The sequence below is a fragment of the Cupressus sempervirens genome, chromosome 3 (genome assembly GCF_028749045.1).
Source record: "Cupressus sempervirens isolate cs-2001-9-10 chromosome 3, ASM2874904v1, whole genome shotgun sequence".
Lineage (NCBI taxonomy): Eukaryota > Viridiplantae > Streptophyta > Pinopsida > Cupressales > Cupressaceae > Cupressus > Cupressus sempervirens.
In genome coordinates, this window is record NC_143120.1 from 1,017,531,666 (window position 1) to 1,017,552,784 (window position 21,119).

Consider the following 21,119-nt stretch of genomic DNA (forward strand, 5'->3'; position numbering starts at 1 on the left):
TTCATATTACTGCTTCTTGGTTTTTAGTCAAATAAAATTTAGAAAATAAATTTAGAAAACTTGTTTTATTGTTAAATATGCAACATATCTTTATTTTGACGCTTGAATTTTGACTAAAATTTAGAATGGTATAAATATATTTAAATGTTTAAAAAAAATGTATAAAAAATATAACTTTAAAATATCATTTCCTATATATCAATAACAAATAATTAAATAAATAACTATTAATGTCATCTCCTACATTTCCAAAAATAATTACATAAAATATTAAGTAAACAAATTTTAACTTTATTAAATAAATTAAATAAATTGTAGCGCACTCACCAACTTCACTGTTGAACTGTCATGTCAATGTCTTAGAAAGAGCAGGAGCTCCTCGATTATTTTTTAAATATTTGTGGTGGGTCCATAATTTTCGGTAGGCAATGTATGTACATAGGCATGAGGTATTTGTTTACAATTTTTATTAGAATAAAATAAAGGGTTGTTATCAACCTAAATCTATAGTCAAAATTTTTTGTTTGGAATGAAGAGACTTTCTGATTAATGGGAACAAATATATATATATATATATATATATATATATATATATATATATATATATATATATATATATATATATATATATATATATATATATATAACACTCCTTGATCATGCAATGTTACCAACAATACTCACATCTAAATGAACTGGCATGAGCTTCATTACTTCCTGACATCCTTAGTCATTATCTATGATGTCATCATCAGCAGTCACAATCAATATTAATGCATGTGATTTGACTTGGGTTGAGTGAGCATGATTTTTGAATTTTTGAAAAAATAAATTTGGGGTCTAAAATTTGCACCACTCCACAAAACAGGGTCAAGTGTCATAAATAAGTTCAAACATAAAAACTAAAGCATAAAAAACTAAAAATTAAAAATTTTAGTTATTGATTTATTTTAACGCATGGATAAACAATATATAATAAGTTATGTCATCCATTAGTTGTATATTATTTAATATATTATAATTTAATGATATTTTAGGTTTATTAAGATTATTTAATAATTATCTATTACAATATGTAAAATGCATTACATATTATTATTAAATGCATTAAAAATTATTATTATAAATTTGTAAATTGAATAACAATAATAATAAATATCTTGTTAACAAATACATAATTTATTAGATGTATATAAGTATTGTAGAAATAAATTTATAGAATTATATAATTAGATTTTTTTTTTAAATATGGTAAAACATAGCATTTGAATAATGCATTAATGAAGTTATGAACATTATATTGTAAAATATATATGATTTGGAAATTTGGATGAAATTCATGGAAGCAATTTTTTTATGTCAAAAATATTTTTAAAAAAGTTAACTTAAAAAATAAATAAATGATTATCCAACTTAGTCATCATCAACTTGAAAATGCAACCCACTTGTTAAACTTGTAAAAATTTATAGCTCAAATATCTACATAGTATCTTTTCTCTCTATTTAACAAGAAGTGATTGCTCCTAGTATTATGAGTGATCAAATTAACCCTTTTACTTTTGACTTATGAAAAAATTTAACCCTTGTGTAGGCTGTTAGTTGTCACTTGAGCCGGTTGAATTGGTTGACAAGGTAAGGCTCCTAGAGCCTCTTGTTCTACAAATGTTGAGATAGAGCAACAACAGGTTGAGGATTTAGGAAGGAATCATGTAACCCCACCTAACCCACCTCAAAACCCTAATCAAGACATTCTAGATGCACTTCATAACTTGATTGGAGTTTTTCAATAGTGCTTCCTGCCTATACTACCATAGTCAGAGTAGAGAAATTTAGGTAGCCATAGGATAGTTACTAGGGAGAGGACTAGGATTCCTCCACCTAGCCATATCTTGAGTCATGATGATCACGAGGTTGAGTCGATTTAGCAGGTATTGCCACATCCTGACCTAGAGGCACACATATTAGAGAGACCTCCTATAGATATTGGAGATGAGATCAGGGAGTTGATTTGACTCAAACCTCCCCTTGTCTTGGGAAATATCAATGGCATTGGTGTAGAGGCATGGTTACAAAGTTTACATCAATTCTTTAGATTATGTTATGGAAGCTATCTAAAGGCGCGACTTGCGGCACATCTCCTTTCTGAATAGGTTCAAGGATAGATAACTTTCTAAGCATTTTAGATAGAGATAACTAGAGGAATTCCATGACTTTCAGTAGAGAGGACTTACCATGGCACAATATGAACATAGGTTTCTTGAGCTCCTTCCCTATGTTGAGTATATGAGGGATGAGAAGCTACGTACTCATCATTTTGCCAAGGGACTTAATGTACCCTTTCAAGATTAAGTCTAGTTAGCTTTTCCATTTACATTTAGAGAGATAGTTGAGAGAGCCCTAGTACTGGAGGATATTCATAAAAGGGGGTAGAATTAGTTGCCAAATTGAAATAACTCATGATAGCTTTCAGGTTAGCAGAGACTCCCTTAGAAAGGGAATAAGAATAAGTTAGGAGGATCCTTTAAGGTTCCTCAACCACGATAGGATCTTATAGATAGGGATCATCATAGGGATATAGGGTCTCTAAGCCTAAGCAATAGTGGCAGTCTTAGGGCCCTAAATGAGATTAGGAGACATAGACTCCTAACACATAGCTAGGTAGGACTCAATAGTCCAATAGGGGTCATTTTAGTGTCCAATCCAATTGGATTGGACGTTTGTAGTAGACTAGGTCATAGGGTGTTCAGATTTAGACCAGAGGACCATGCTACACTTGTGGTGGTATGGGTCACATTGCTAGAGATTTCCCATAGGGCCCAACATTAGGCTATCTAAAAAGGGCTTCTTTAGAGCCCATAATAGGTGACATGAGCAGATCTCATAGAGTATTTGTAGTGGTCGATAACCTCTAGGTAGAGCACTAGGCCATAGTCATTGAGGCTATAGGTATGATATGAGGTAGTCAAGTCTCTATTCTATTTGATTTTGGAGCTATTGATTCATTTATATCTCCTTTTGGCCTTCAAACTTTCACACACTTGGCATATTATAGAAATAACTCTTGTTAACATAGGGTTAACATCTAGGATATTGTCCCTAATTAGTTAAGTAATTATTTCATACCCAAAATAATTCTTTAACCTTAAATTCACCTTTTTCTACTCTACTCTACTCTATTCTATTCACTACCTTTACTAATAAAACTAATATATCTAATGTCATACTTTCTATACCATACTACATACTTATCTACATCATCAAGATACTCTTTACTACCTATCCTTAATTGTGTATGTGTTAAATATCTCTATACACTGTGTATTACCAAAACTGTTTATGTGCTACCAATTAAACTATTTAACACTTGGGCAATTTTCTATATCTAACTATGAAATCATTATTTGTACATTATGCCTTCTCATTCTAAGATATATTCTCCCATAAATAAAAGCTAAAACTTCTCTTAATTAACCATATTGCCAAAAATCTCCCTCTTTGGTATTGGTGGCAACATATGGGAAAATTGGCTAAGTCCCAAAATGTTGTTCATAAACTTTCTTCAAAATTGGCCTTCAAAACTTTACAAAATTTCCAAAATTCAAAATTTGTGGATTACAATTATAACCATCTTTCCTTATATCTCCTTATACTATATAATACTACTACCCCTTAGTATATTATTGTTACTTCCCTTTACATACCATTTTTCTATATAATTTTCATGTATTCTTCTCCCCCTTTGACATTAATGACAAAGGTATCAAAACTTATGTACATGTCAAAATTTTGGTTACCTTGTGTTTTTAGCTTGAGATTCTAGATAAGCAATCTAAAAAATCATTCTTCAACCTCTCAAAAATTTTCTTCCTCCTATCTCTCATGCTCTTTGTTGTGCTCAAAAGTGCACACAATTTATAGGATGTTACTTCAACCACATTCAAGTTAGTATAAAAAAATTTCTCAGAAGAAGTCTTAGTAGAAAAACATTCTTCCTATTGCCTCTGTAGTATAATAATCTTTAGTCATAGATTCTCTCCAAGTATAGAGAACCTTTTGGTTACCCTTTCTTTATTCAAGTCCATGAATCTTTGATATCCCAGCCTCTGCCACGCCCAAAACTAGGGCAAAAATACAACTATAAATTTATAATATTTTTATAAAGGTAATAGTGACTAGCTTGACACATACAAAAACTAAATTCATTGTAGAAAGGTGACAACTCTGAAATGATGAGTTTCAAGGTCACTTGATTAAGTTTACTAAGGTTTTCAGGTTATAGTCTAAGCATCAATTAGGGTAAGGGTAGTGAGATGTAGTTGAATCACCTAACTAGGCTTAGCCCCTCATCAAAAGTTTACTCGAGCATACTCAACCATATTAAATTATGTATCATATGAAAGATAATAATCATGAGTACATTAGGTTCAGTTCGATGTCATATACTTTTTGGTAAAACTTACTAGGTCAATCCCCCTAGAGAAAACAATTTGCACTTAGGATTCATACTATTTGATTTTGATTATCAACCTAACCTAAAAACAACAAATAAAATGCTAACTAATTATCATCAAATCGCTATCAACACAGACACACACACACACACACACACACACACACACACACACACACACACACACACACATATATATATATATATATACATATATATATATATATACACATATATACATATATATATATACACATATATACATATATATATACACATATATACATATATATATATATACATATATACATATATATATACACACATATATACATATATATATACACACATATATACATATATATATATATACATATATACATATATATATATATATATGTATATATATATATATGTATATATATATATATATATGTATATATATATATATGTATATATATATATATATGTATATATATATATATATATATATATATATGCATATATATGGATAGATATGCATATATATGTATAGATATGCATATATATGTATATATATGCATATATATGTATATATATATGCATATATATATATGCATATATGTATATATATATATATATATATATATATGCATATATATGTATATATATGCATATATATGCATATATATAAATGCATATATATAAATATATATATATATATATGCATATATATGCATATATATGTATATATATGTACATATATACACACACATATATATACACATATATATAAATATATATACATATATATGTATATATATGTATATATATAGATATATACACACACATACATACATAGATACATAGATACATGGATACATACATACATACATACACATATACATATACATATACATATACATATATACATATATATATATATATATATATATATATATATATGAATGTATGTATGTATGTATGTATGTGTCCTTCATCATAACCACAAAGAAACTATTGAGTTATCAATGCAACCCTTTCTATAATACTTTCAATCATGATCATTAGCAATATTACACTAAATAAAACACATAATAAAATCTATACTAGTATTATGAAACATTACCAAAATAAACCCCCTAATAAGATTATATATATATATATATCTCCACTAATAATGTACCAAGGAATACAAATCTAAAACATAACATTGATCTCCTGAATAAATATTCTTAATCCCTATAATTAACCACTAAAGCCAACATTAATTAAAATAACTTTAAATTTAAAACAATTTAAAAATACAAAAAATACAAATTATATTATAGCATATAATACTACTACTCATTTAATCATCTAACACTAACAACTATTTACTAACTACGATGTTTGCTATAGCAAAGTCACTAACTATATACAACTTTACTAATATAAAACTCTAAGCAAATCATATAACCAAATATTAAAAAAAAACTTAAACTTTCTAATAACAAAATACCAACCTATTCCATGACACATTATACTTACTAATCCTAATAGACAATAAAAAAAATTACTAAACAACATTAGCATTTACCAATTCTAAACTAAATTCCCTTAATTACCTACTCGTACCCCTAACCCACACCACTTGGCCACTTTCCAAGGCCAACATTATCACCCTTGGGTGCTCCCCAAGGATAGAGTGCACCAATCCCAAGTGCAGGCCCCTATACAGAATGAAGTTTCAAGTTTGAAAGGAGGGGTGGGCGTGACCACACATAACAAGTGTCCCCTCCTTAACTTGCTTAAGCCTTCCATATTAAAGGCCATGCTTATCTATCTAGCACCCACCAAGTGAATCTCTTGGTAAGGAGGAGTGCCTTTTTAAAGAAAGTAATTAATGCAATGGTAAGTTGAAGGTGTATGTTTGTAATTAAATATTTTTTGTTGACTTTGCCATTGCTTGTTTAGGCTTGCATGAGGTGTTTGGAGGAATATGTTGAGGGTGATGGGTGGGTGTGGGTCCCACACATCCCCTCTACTTGCTCTTATAAAAATATACTCTCTTTTTTAAATTTTTAAATAGACTTATAAGTTCTTAAGGGCCCATTTGGTTTGTGGATATCAACATGAATTATTATTGTGAATTACAAAAAAATCATAATCCACTATTTGGGTTGATAAAATGAGAATTGGAATATGAGAAAACGAGAATTGCATATCCTAATTTATCCCCCAATTTGAGGATTTTATCTTCCTTGCAAATAGTTGGTATTGCTCAAATATCTATTTTAATTCCAATTTTAGAAAAGCAAGAATTCCAAATTAATGAAAAAAAACTTCTTTTCATGTCTACCAAACCTCTTTTTTTTGGTGATAACTTTTGCTACTAAAATATATTGTCATTTTGCCCTCAATTTTATTTGCTCTAGTTTCTCAACATTGTTGTGTTGGTCTACAAATAGGTATCGATTTACATTTTGGGTTTGCTAGGGTTTATATTTGTTATAGAGTTGAATGATCTTGGCTTCTTGTGTTTCGTGATTGCAACCAAATAGGTATTGTGATTTTAGCTAAATCTTTGCTTCTTGTTCTTCTCTTAACTACTATATCATGTTATATCATTTGGCACTGTATATATATATGATTTCATGTGCACTCATCTATATATGGTGGATTGACTTTGGGTTATCACATTTTTATAGCATTTTTGCTCTCCATTGATTAACTCTACAGCTAGGGTATAGATTCTCGAATTGATTGCAAGATGTAGATTAAATTGATTTCATAAAAGTGATTGTGAAACTAGAAACCCTTCTAGCACTTACTCTCCCTCCATATCGGCAATGACCTACCTCTACTCACACCATGTCATTTGCATTTGAAGGCTCACCCTTGAGGAATCAAAAACCTTCTTTTTTTCAAAAAGTAGGTATGATAAAAGCATCTCCTATCCCCTACTTCCTTTTCTTGCCCATGCTTTCCTTGTGTCATGGTTTCTAATAACTAATCATGAAGTCAATCTCCTTCCACTCTTAATTTCTTCACATTTTATCTTGGTCCAGGAAAAGAGCCCTTAAGTTTATGCTTCTCTGTTTTACGATGTTAAATATTTTTGCCTAAAAGTTAAAAACATCATCAACAAGGTTTAGTAAACCCATTTTTGAAAAAAAAATTAGTAACCTACTCTATTTTCAAAAAAGAGATCTAATGAATGTGTAGATACAATAGTAAACTCAATCTAAACTTGAATAGGGCTCAAATTGTTACATACACCCACTCAAAATGTTGTACATATTGCCCATGATTTGTAAGATGACCTGATGTAATAAACTCATCAATGTTTATTTCTATTATCTAAGAATGTTAGATTCATTTTCAATGTTTCAAGGCCTACGAGTCAAACTTGTTCCCTTTCTATGAATTTAGGTTTGAATGTTGGCACTCCCCAATCTAAGGAGCTACTTATTACACATGAGATGAAAAATTAGGTAAGTTCATTGCAATTTATTTGATGGATGGACATTGGTGTTAAATGATATCTCTAGGATATTGGAATACTCTGTTTTAATTTTGGTATCATCTTCATTACATTTATATTGCCAAATATATCTCTGTCATATCCAAAAATGTTGGTCATCATCACAGTTGTTCTTCCTATTTTAATTATTCCTCCTGACTCCATAATATTAAATCTGAACTCAATGTTTATTATAACCAAGTTGTCCATATATACAAATGTCAGTTATAATAATATTAATTTCTGCCATTTGCATAGTTAGATTTGTTCTTACCAACATATATCACTTGGAGCTTAGGAGGAGTTTAACATTTATAGCTACACCAATGCCAAGTTTCTACCATGAAGCATCAATGCCAAAAGTTCAGCTAAAGAAGATAGTTATGCAAGGTTATTTAGCTGTTTTGAAGAAACATGATGTTTGTGCTATTCTGTGCTATAATTACTAAAACAATCTATAGTATTTCGTAATGTTTTTCACTTTATCAGTCAGTGATGAATTATCTCTTAGTAATTTTTATCATCTACAACCTCTAACAAGCCAACTATAGGTAATGCTTATATTTAAACATGTACTTTAAATACAATAGTGAGATCTTATTATGTGATGCATCTAGTTTTTGTTACAATTGCTCTTGATCATTTGCCACAATATCGATTGGAAATTTTTATTTAGTTGTCACAATAATGGTCCATTGACAAGTTCTCTTTAATATGTTTGCCAATGTGGATGTAGTGACCATCAAAGAGGAAATGATTTCTAGGTTTTTAGTACAAGAGTTTGGTAAGTTGGTTATCAACACATTTACCATATTTTGCCACCTACTGAGGATGATGCCTTGTTTGTGATGACCATAAAGATCACCTTAAAGGATTTGTGTAATGCTTCTCCAAATTTTTCTTTAAAATAATAAAGAATAATAGTATTTTTATGTTTTTATGGTAAGTTGAGGATCCTTGAGCATAAAGTTTGATCAAGATTTATGATGTGCAAATACCTCCTAGCCGTGCTAAATCACCTAAGCTAGGGTGTTAAAAAAGAAGTTACTGTCTCATTTACATATGGTTGTTTATGTTCTACTATTGTTTTGTCTTAAGTCAGAGCTTTTTAATATTGTTTCCAACACTTGTATTATTCGCACCATTATTTCTTAGATGTTCAGCATCTTCAAATATAATCAAGGGACCATTGGTTTCATTATAGTGTACTGATAATAAATTGTATATTATAGTATTCTATCCCTAATCTACTAATTGTGATTATTATATTGATCTAAGATTTTTCCTAACATGGCTTCATCTTTTGTCTCTTTGACATTGATAGTGGTTCTACTGACAATCTTATTCTTACTAGTGAAGCCTTTTGACATCAATGTCAATTCTTCCATCACCAATAACAAAGAATAAAATATTTAATTTATTACAATGCTCACCTCCATTATAGTGAAGGATAATTGCATCCACTCAATGCTTGAGCCTTCTTGAGCATTGTGGATCATCTTCCCTCCAATTTAAGTAGGAGATAGGCCTAAGTTTCCTAGTTTGTTTATGCATCCTAGTGAACCCTATTTTCCATCTTACATTTTTGTGAACCTAATGTCTCTTACTTTGATGGGTAGAAATGTATGTAAGATGTCTCAAATCAATGATTCAACACTAATCTTGAATGTATCTTTGCATAGGAAAAAATTGGATGAATATAAATAGAGAAATCTTCAACAACAAGGCTTCCTAAAGATTGAATCCTTCAATGGCTAACAATGGATCTCCTTGATGAATCTTGAATACTTGAATGCTTGAACACTTGAATGCTTGATCGATAGTAGAACTTCACTTCATGTAGGTGGACACACTTCATAGAAGGTAGATAATAACTTCAATCATAGATAGTGGATGTCAATATGATGGAAGAAGGCTTTCTTATATAGAGATCTAGGACACTAACTCCTAGAGAAGGCCAACATGGGAGCATTAAATCCTAATTTACTTTAACCCCTACAAATGTACCTAGATTAAATGTAATTTAAGACTCTACCATTTCAAAACATAAAATAGTTGACTCGGAAGTTGGAAAGGAAACTTTTTGAAGCCTGAGATTCCACAACTTCTAGAAATTGAAAAATGAACCTAAGGTTAGGGACAAGGTTGACCTTGGCCTAGGTTAGGGTTGAGGTCATCCTTGATCTAGGTTAGGGTTGACATTGACCTTGACCTAAAAGGTTGTCCTTTATCTAGAAGTCAAAGTCCTCAATTTCATAGAGAAAACTATTGGAAATAGGCCAAAAATAGAGAGAGAAGTATAATAGGGGGAAAATAGCCAGATCTATGCAAAGACCCATTCAAGCTACTTGACATGGCTCTAGACCACTTACTTTGAGGGCTAAACACTCTGAACAAAGAAGTGCTTCCATTTTAGGATGATACATTTAGCCACCACTTTAGGAAGAGTATGGACTCAATACAAACTCTTGGTAAAGTAGATCTTAATGAAAGGACAATCTTATTAAAATCAGAGGGATAAAGAGATCCTCAAACCCCTAGAGACTTAAGTCTTTCTCAACTCTGAGATCAAAACAAGAGAGACATCTCTAGAAAAAGAGAAAAAGAAAAAGAGTGTGATTATCTCACCCAATAAGAACATGATGTCTCATTGTGAACCACGCAAGCAAACTGCACAACTAGAAAGATGGAATTTAATTTCCTAGTGAATGTGGCTAATCACTAGTCAACCCATCAAGGATTCACCCTCATGAATATTCTATTCTATAATAGTAAAACCAAAAAGAAAAAGAGATATAATCTTAAGGAAATCTTCAACCTTAAGGGATCAAAAATATATTTGAAACTAGAGGGATCAAGAGATCCTAAAGTATAAATCCATGCTTTAAGGATTAGTCAATAATCCAAAAAGGGAGAAAAAGTATGTTGAAAAATAATATATGTGTATTGAAAAGTGTGTGTGTGAAATAAGTGAGTAGAGCATATGCCCCTACATTAAAGTCATTGCTAAGACTTTAATAGGAGCAATGGCTTTGACAAAAACATAAACAACTCCACTAATTACATTTCCACTCTAAGATGCCCCCAGAAAAAGACAACTCAAGGTAAAAAAACACATAAACATACAAAGAACACATAAAAGATCTACCTACTATGGGGTCAATATGATCATAAGATAATATATATGATATTATTGAAAATTAATTGACATCATTCCCACAAAAAAGTAGAACAACAATCAAAAAGGAGGAAAGATCACATAAGAGATACAAAGGAGAATCTTTTTGGACCAAGACCTAGAGACCAAAAAGAATCAATACTACCAAGTTTTGGATCCAAGTAGACTACAGAAGTTAATATGTATCAACAATAGAACAAGTACAACATATGGAAGAATAGAATTACATATAGAGGAATAACACAATAGGTCAATTCTTTTTATCACCTTGCACTAATAATGTAACAATATTTAGCAAATGCATTACAGGAGAAGCACAATACAATAGAATAATACACAACAAAGTCTACCATGAAGAACAAGAAAATCAAGTGTGCCGCCTACTCTCCCCATCTCATTTTATGTCATTTAGGGAAGGTGGGTAACTTGCAAGAGGGACTATATCCAACATAGTAGGAATGATAGCCAGTTCCAAACAAAGATCCTCTTGAGAATCACAATGTTCAATACTAGGTGTAAGTGTCAATTGTGAGGAAAGCATATTAGGTAAATAAATATCAATGTCAATAGTTTCATATTCATCGTTAACATCATCAGTATCATCAAGAGTATCTTTGTCATATAGATTAATCAAATTACGATCTAAGATATAAATAGAATCATTAGAATCATGCAGCTTAACATCATTATTAGTAATAACTTCTTCTAACACATCATGCATAGTTGTATCCAAAGAAGGTAAAGATTATTGAATAAAAAAAATACGAGCTTTAGCTTGAGCATGACGCTTTTTATGGAATTTTTTAGTAAATCAATTACATTTTTTTTTACTTGAAATTTGTTGAGATCTAGGAGGAAAAATTATGGGATCCTTCATAGGTTCTATAAAAGGATTAATAGGATTATTAGCAGACTGACAAGCAACATGAAGAGCTTGATTAATAGATGTAGAAGCCACAGATAAAGGAGGTATGGAAGGTGTAGGAAAAAGATCATGATTAAGATCCATGGGAGGTAAAGTTAACTTGAGAATCTTATGATGCTTATAGACTTGATATGAGCAGAAAAGATGATCAGGTCGAAACGCACATGAATTAGGTAATGAAAGCCAAAAGAAGTCAATGATAGAAGAATCCATGGGCCTAGAAGTATGATATAATCTATGATTAACCATCTTCACTTCATCATAATAACAAACTTAAGACACTTATGCATGGAATTTAACCATGATAAACCAAGCTTATCTTGAAACTGATTAGAATTAGGAACAACAACAAAGGTGTTGTTCACAATCTTTCCTCAAAGTTCAACTAGTAAAACAATAGAACCAAATGATGGATAAAGAAAACCATTACAAGTTTGAACCCATACATCTGATGTATCATAAAAATCACATTTAGAAACTTTTTATAAATGGATTTTCTTCTGTAATAACATTGAGCAAGGACGTAGGATCAACAACACAAACATAAGTAGGCATCTCAATAATCTAAGCATAAATATAAAGGGGACCATTAGGAGCTTTAATAATCTAAGAATCATCAAAGGTAATCAAAAGTTTCTAAGGTCATTTTCTCTCAAGATGTTGTCGAGGTTTAAGTTGAGGCTTCAATTGAGGGTTAAGTTTCAATTGTAATTGATAATGATGAAGCACTGCACAAAGTTGTTGCAAAGAAGTAAGTTCAGTAATAAAAATCTTATCTCTAAAATCTTTTTAAAAATTTGAAATAAATATACATTGAATATCAATATCAGGAACATGATAGGAAATCTAAGCATGCAAATTCTTAAATCTACCAATGAATTCAAATAAATTTTCTTTAGAATTTTCTTTACAATGCATTGAAAATCAGTCAAAGACACTTGTGGGCCAATATTGTTTTAAAATGGTTGAATAAAAGCATTAGCAAGTCGAGGAAATGAATGAATAGAATAATTAGTCAAAGAATAAAAACATTGGAAGGCCTTGTCACAAAAAGTTTGAGCAAACAATTTAGCTAAAATCCTATGATCATGAGCATAATCACTACAAAGGATTTGAAATGTTTTAACATTATGAATAGGGTCTCCCTTACCATTATAATTCTCAAGGAAAGGCATATCGGCTTGCGGAGGGATGAGAGTACAAATAATATTTTGAGAAAAAGGACTTCCCATGTCACAAGTAGGAATACTAATTTTGTTTTGAGATAATGATGCAAGTTGTTGTTGTAAAGATGACATAGTTTTAGCCAAACTGATAATTGTAGAATCATGAGAAGGAATAAGAGGAAAAATAACATTAGATACACTAGGTAAAGTGTAAAAAGCTGCAAGAATGGAAGACATAACTGGAGGAACTCTAGGAGCTACCATTGGCAGAGGAGTAGAATATGTAGAAGGAACAATACGATAAGAAGGTTGTGATGTAGGAAGGGAACATGAGGAACACTCATAGGGATAGAGCAAACCATTAGAGTCACCAAAGGAGTGTAAATAGGAACACTAGGAAGAACAAAAGAAGGTTCTACACTAGTGATAGGAGGAAACAACCCTAAATCTTGAGCTTCTTGAGCTAAAGGTTTAACATTGGAATGTATAAGGTGAGTAATACAACACAAAATATTAACACCTTGGTCACTATCATGAAGAAATTTATTAAGAGCCTCAATAGCTTGAATAGAATTTTGATTATGGTTTTCTTGAAGAAGCCAATTACCCATTTTATCAAGTTCATTTGAAAGTTTTCAGACTCTTTCAGGAGGAACTCTTAAAGCATTATCCTCATCATGAGATGCGTGAGAAGATTTTTTCTACATAAGACAATTAGAATCAGGAAGAATTAGAGGCTCATCCAAAATCTTAAAGAAAGGAGAAGAAGACTCAGGCTCAAAGGTATCCATAAATCTACGATTGTGTCTAGCCTTAAGATTAGAAGTAGGATTAGAAGTAATCAAGCTTATAAACTAATGCAATGAAAATGAACTAAACTAAGAAAACATAAAGCATAAATATTTTTGTATTTTGTAAGAAAATTTGCAAATTTTTCGTATATTTTTGAATTAAAATGCAAGAGAATAAATGAAATCTAATCTTAATACAAGAAAAGACCTAACAAATATGAAATGAAATATAACATCACAAAACACAATAGGGCATCTAATTCCACAAAACAAAAGAGGGTAACCATGTCGAGTTCACCAAAAAGAATAGAAAGAAAATAAGGTTTTATGGTTTTTCCTTTCTTAACCCCAATTTTTGAAAGGAATGATCCAAATTGATTAAGCACAAGAAAGTGATTAACGCATAAATGGATAATGTGATGGAGAATAGGGAGAAAGGAGGTTCAATGGTCTTTCTATTTTGAGGAAATATGAGCTTAAATCCTAAAATTGATAAAAGAAAAATACTAACCTTGAATATGGAAAATATTATTTTCTAATGTTTGTATATAGTGTTGGGGAATTCTACAACTTGTTGTGGACTAGAAATGTCGAGACAGGAAAACCCAAATTTTTTTTGTCTTTTTGAAGGGAGGTCAACCTTGACCTTGATAGTGGGGCACAATCTTACCTTTGGGAACAATTATGCCCCAAAAAGTTGACATTAACCACACTACTCTGACAAAATTTCTAATCGTGCATCGCACAAGTTCGACAAAAAGTGTATCCAAATATGTTGTTCAAATTGTTATTCCACACCTCTATCTGTAAGAAAAATGGTTTGTTTGTTTGTTTGTTTAATCCTCAACTTCACATGCAAGTTGTTAGAAATAGATTGAAAATAGAGAGAGAAGAAGAATAGGGGGAAAATAGCTAGATCCATGTAAAGATCCATTCAAGGCGCTTGACATGATCGCATACAACTTACTCAAAGGGTAAACACCCTTAACACAAAATTTCTTTTGTTTTAAGATGATACATTATATATGATAGTCCTAGTGCATCTTTATCTTTCAAGTGAAGAAGTTCACTAAATTACAGAATGCTGATTGAATATAATTCCCTATAAAATTTAAGATCTTCTAATCACAAAGCCTAATTTTAAACCCTCCTTTTGTTTTATACGTTGGTAAGAACTATAATGTACTACAACCCTTTCTTGGAGGAAGAAAATAATAATTTTGTAAATGGTTATATAGGAGACTTACATTTGAAGAATAAAACTTGGTAACCTTTTGAGCTCAAGGGTTCATACTCTGAGAAAATAATTAGCTAATAATTCAGTTTATGATGCCTTAGAACACTAAAATATGTAAAACAAATAGTTTCCTTGGAGTTTGAACATTATATGTATGTGGGCTATATAATATTACAAGTTTATTTATTCCTTATGAGCCCATATATCATTTTATCTAGAATCTAGTTTTTAAATCTACATTTTTATCTTCCTTTGATTGTATTATGACCATATCTTCTAATCATAGATTTATTTCATTTTAAAAATGTTGCATCGCTTAGAGGCTTAGAGATTCTTGAAAAACCCTCTTCTAATGTCCTAAATATTTCTTATCCTTATTTTATATTTTGAAGTGATTTCTACTTTGTAATATCCAATTTGGTTTAAACTAGTTTAAGTCTCAATCAAAACTTAATCTGTGTGATGGTCATAATATTTGAATCTCATCTTCCCATTTGAACTTCAATAAAATTACCCAATTCTTTATTGTTTTAACACCACTTGATCCATAACTATGAATAATACTATCCAAAAACTCATCAATGATGGACCTCCTTATTACATCTCTTCTTAATATATCATGTTTATTATGAAATTGTTGAGAATTAAAGTTAAGGCATGACTTCTTGGCATAACTATCAAAGATACATAGTACAAACTGGTACAATATTGTGACCAATGATGGAACATGAGCACATGAGTGTATCTCTCTTCTACATGTGTCACTTGAGATATGGTAAGAACATGCTTGGTGAAGGAAATCATGAGCATAATCATATCTAGACAAGTTGGGTTAAGTATGTGAGCACACAAACCAAGAATTCAAGACAACACAATAGTGTGACTAATGGTCATTAAGAAAGGATGAATCCAAGTTAGTTGGATGGAGTACAAAGGCAAGTGACATGTGATTAAAACTTTAAGAAGCAAGTGGATCATACATAACATCTTAGTTACTGGAGTAGGTACTATTACATCAAAGGGAGAGGAAACAATTTGAAATTAAATTATTTCTAAACAAACAAGCTATATAAGTAATAAAACTTTAGTGAATTCTATTTGTACAAGGGTCTGAGTTGTAGAGGCAAGTAAGTGTAGAGAAAGTTGTAGATTGGTCCATGAGCATAAAAGTGATCTACATCAAGATATACAAAGTAGCTATTCTATATATGTCAATCCCACTATTGTTCTCTCATCATTACACCAACAAATCCCATTGAGGGTGAACTCTAACTAGTTCTTTGTATCAAATCCCCTAATAGAGTGACCCATTATATTGTATTATAAGTCCTCTAACCAGGCCACTTATACCAAATCCTTTGACAGTGTGACACTTGAGAATGTCATTGTAATATTTTTTTAGAGTTAAGTTCTTGACTAGATGCACTCTAGAAGGCAAGATTTGTTAGGATCATCTCACACACCATGGTTTTCACCCTAGTCGGGTTACTATTGGTATTAAGTCTTGTTTTTTATTAGTGACAACACTTATTCATATTTTGTATGGTTACTGAGCTCTTCAATTATTTTTTAGTGTTTTCCAAGAAATTCAATGGTTACCAAACTTCACAGTTCCTACCAAGCTTTCCAATGGTTACCAAGTGAATTCAGGTAGTGTGAAATCCAGCAGTTCTTACCAAATAGTTTAGTCATTACCAAGCTTCATAATGTCTATCGAGTCATCAACTCTTGTGAAGTGAAATTAGTGTTAACCGAGTGATGAGATGATTAGTGTTTACCAAGTTCAGGCATGGTAAATGCAAAATTTAGTTTCTACCAAGTGACACTATATCTACTAAGTCACCAGTGTATACTGAGTTCAAAAGTATGTTGAAGTGATTAGTATGGACTGAGCCTCTACTTCTACTGAGTGCATGATGATGTCAAGGAATGATAGTGGATGCCATGTATCATAAATTCATGAAGTCAATTTTCAAAACTCGAGTTTCTACATTTGGGCTAACTCAGTAATATTGGTGTTATCTTGTGTATTGGCTAACCTTGTAATTATGTGAATTGGGTTGATATATATGTAATGTATTGTATCATACCCATTAGTAGTTTTGATGTAAGAGAATATGAATGTGATGATATGCATGTGAATGTAAATTAGCAACAGAGAAAAGTGTATTGCAAGGTCATATCAAGAGCAGTCAAGTTACATATATAACATAGAGGTGATCAATTCTTCAAGGATCTTAATCAGAAATTTAGTTGTAATTTAGATCTTATGTTTCATCCTAACAGGTGAATTAGCTTCAAATCCTTTAACAGGGTAGACTTAACAGTCTTTTCTTAAATCTCTTTACCAAGTGCATACTTCATTGTATGTTTGTAAAACCTCTAACAAGGTGGACCTAGCAGTCCTAATTGCTCCTAACAGGGTGGATCATCAGAAGCGATCATTGTAAGCATTAACAAGCCAACTTTATACTGTGGTATTGAAGTTTTATGGGTATCATCCCCACCCCAATTTTACTTTATATTTGGAAGGTTTCTAGGTCACCAAATTTTGTGTTCAAAGTGTTTTGTGCTTTTAGTTTCTCATACATGTAGTAGATTAGATCTATTAATAGTAAATGGATTATGTTATTAAGTACTAAATTTGTCAAAAGTTTTGAGGTTACTGATTCACCCCTTCTATCTTAGTAACCTAGCTAGCCTTGAATATTTCCAAAAATTGGTATCAAAGCATTGTGGTTCTTAGGATAAAGTTTGATAGCTTGAGCAAAGATCAAAGAAAATGGAGATATTCAGACTTGACAAAGCTATTGACAATGGAAAGCTAGATCTAGAGATGACCATAACTCAACTCAAGAAAGAAAAAGAGCATCTTTCTCAATCCCTAAAAAGAAGGAAGGAACTTGCAAAATAGATGAATGACCACCAGTGTGTTGAAGACGAGATTGAAGACTTTTCCCACTCAACTAGTTTAGATGAAGCAAATGATGTACTCAAAGAACTTCTAGAAAAGAATGGATCCCTACAAGATGAAGTAAGAAAATTGAGAAGAGAACAAGAAATTCAGTCAATAAGATTGTGTGAAATCTTAGAATAGAGAAATAAGGCAAAAGAAGACTTGGAGGTAAGGAGCAATGAAATTCAAAATCAATCCCTTTAGCAAGAAAATCTCATTGGTCAACTCTCAAATGTAAATGAAGAAATCATGAGTCTGAGATCTAAAAATGAAAGGTTAAGGAATGATTTAAACACTAAAAAGAAAATCAATGAAAGGATGAAAGTTGGTCTAAATTTTGAAAAGTAACTCAATGAAATAATAATGAAATCCCAAGTAGACATGGATCAATTGAATTAGAAAATGAGCAGAATCTTTAGAGGCAAAAGGATAAGGTAGGAATTGGATACAAAGAAGAAGCTGAATCCTCTAAACAAGGTGCTCAAAGGAATCAAAGACCTACTTGCAATTACTATGGTAAGATAGGTCATATATTAAACAAATTTTGGAGTAATGGAAAGGAAAAATTGAATGGAAAATGCTACAATTGTAGTCAACATGCTCATAAAGCTAATGAATGCAAGGAGAAACCAAAATTTGAATGCAAGTGTCCCAAATGCAAGAAACAAGGCACAAGGCATCTGAATGCAGATCCAAACCATTCAATCCAACCAAGCAATTTGTAAAGGCAATATTTGGGTGGGACTACAATACTTGGTGTAGATGTCATTACTGTGGAGAATATGGACACATTAGCATAATGTGGAGCATTAATGGGAAGTTTTCATCAAAAGGTAGGAAATCAACTTCATTCCCACTGTGAATTCAACATATTGAGAACAATGTGATATGTAGAGCATATCGGTGATCTTCAGTAGAATTCCCAACAATAAGTTTTTTGAAGAATTTTCTTAGTTTACCAAGTGATCATGGCATCTAAAAGCAGTTGCAGAAAGGCAAAGAAATGATCTAAAATGTTGGTGCGAGGTGTTGAGTGGAAAACTCCAAATTTCAAATTGGTGCCAGTAATTGCAAAAACCCTTGATCTGAATGGAGCTCAGTCATACATACCACCAAAGGTACTTCTTATTAATGACATGAGAACTCATTTTAAATGTGTAGTTTAGGAGATAGGAACCCTAGAAATGGATAGATCTCTAAGTGAACTCTATGTGGATAGAATTCTTAGACTTGAGCATAAACACTTGGAAGAGAAAGGCTTAATCCATATTCATCACCTACCACAAAACTTTCAGATTAAATGGATTAGGTATATCTTAAGTTGAATTCATAATGGTTAATTGTGGTTAGAGCAGCCAGTTTTAATTACAAAGAAAATGATTCATCACATTACTAGTCTCCATGTGATTACCAAGGCTAAAGTAACTAAAACCCTAGGTTAGGATGGGCTTCAAAACAAAACCCTAGCCAAGTGAGACGATAGAGGAATGAAAATTAGTAGTGTATTAAACATAGAACTCAAATTTGGCATTCATGTGATAGATCATAAGATTTATAGCTCAAGTCAACTCAATAGTGTGTCGTGTGAGGTAGTTGACCTAGCCTATAAGGTTGTTAAGAAGAATTTGTCATATGACCTAGCAGACTTGATGTTGAAACAACTGAAAAAGAATATGGAAAGCATTAGGACTTCAAAGAATAACCCATGCAAGTTTGGTTCACTATTGACATATTTGTTCTTCTATGTTCAAAAGTTTTTCCACTCTAAAGGCATAGTTGTATGGAGAAAAGACGCACTTGTCTTATATGAGATAAATGAGTTTATAGTTGAAATGGGTGAAAATTTTGATAGCATCATGGATAATTATTTTGAAGCTTTCAAAGAAAAGATGAATAACAGATTCAGGATACCATAGAAGTTGGTTGAAGACTATAAGGATGATGTCTATTTTATGGTTGATAGTGACAGAGTATACATCCAGGCAGTAAGGCCTAGAATAGTCTTCCTTATGAGGTTAATATTGATGAGGCAAAAATAATAATTGAAGCCTTAGTTAATGAGCTTGTAGATCCAAAGGCACCTCTCTTTGGAACCTATGATGAAGCTAAAGGATATGTGCAAGATCATGGTGTGCCAAAAAGTGGCGATGTAAAAAAAATTGAGTTTGAAAATGTCTAAAATCACTTCAAAATCCGCTCTGACTTTTTTTCACCTATCTAGGTACCAAACCTAGAAAGTAAGGCCGAGCCTTATCAAATATCTGATAACTAACATATTAATATTATAATAATATAATAATTATAATTATTATACTATAATATAATAATAATATTATTATATTATAATAATATAAAAATATAACATAATATAATATAATAATAATAATAATACTATAATATAATATTATAATAATAATTATTATACTACAATATAATATTATATTATAATAATATAATATAATATATATATAATATAATATAATAATAAAAATGTAATATATTATAATATAATATATAATAATAAAGTAGTATATTATAATTAATATATAATATATGCAATGAATATCAAATATCTAATACAATATTGGATATTTGATATTATATCGGATATCCAATACCTGTGCTATTACATTAAAAAAATCACAGACCCATAGGCCCTTATTTTGCATATTTTGGGGCTAGTATTTGCACCAACGATCACATATATGATATAGAATCGAATATCAGATATTAGGTGTGTTTTTTTTTTCTTAAAAATCATTTTAAACCTAAATTCAATAGATTTTAGCATGATTTTGTATGTTTTAGTTGAATCTAGGGTTTTTATTGAAAAAAATGGTTAAAATTAAGGTTTTTTTAAATATATATTACATTTTGCAAATCAATAGGAATGGTTGATCAAAATGATGAGACTGATGCAAGGAATAATATT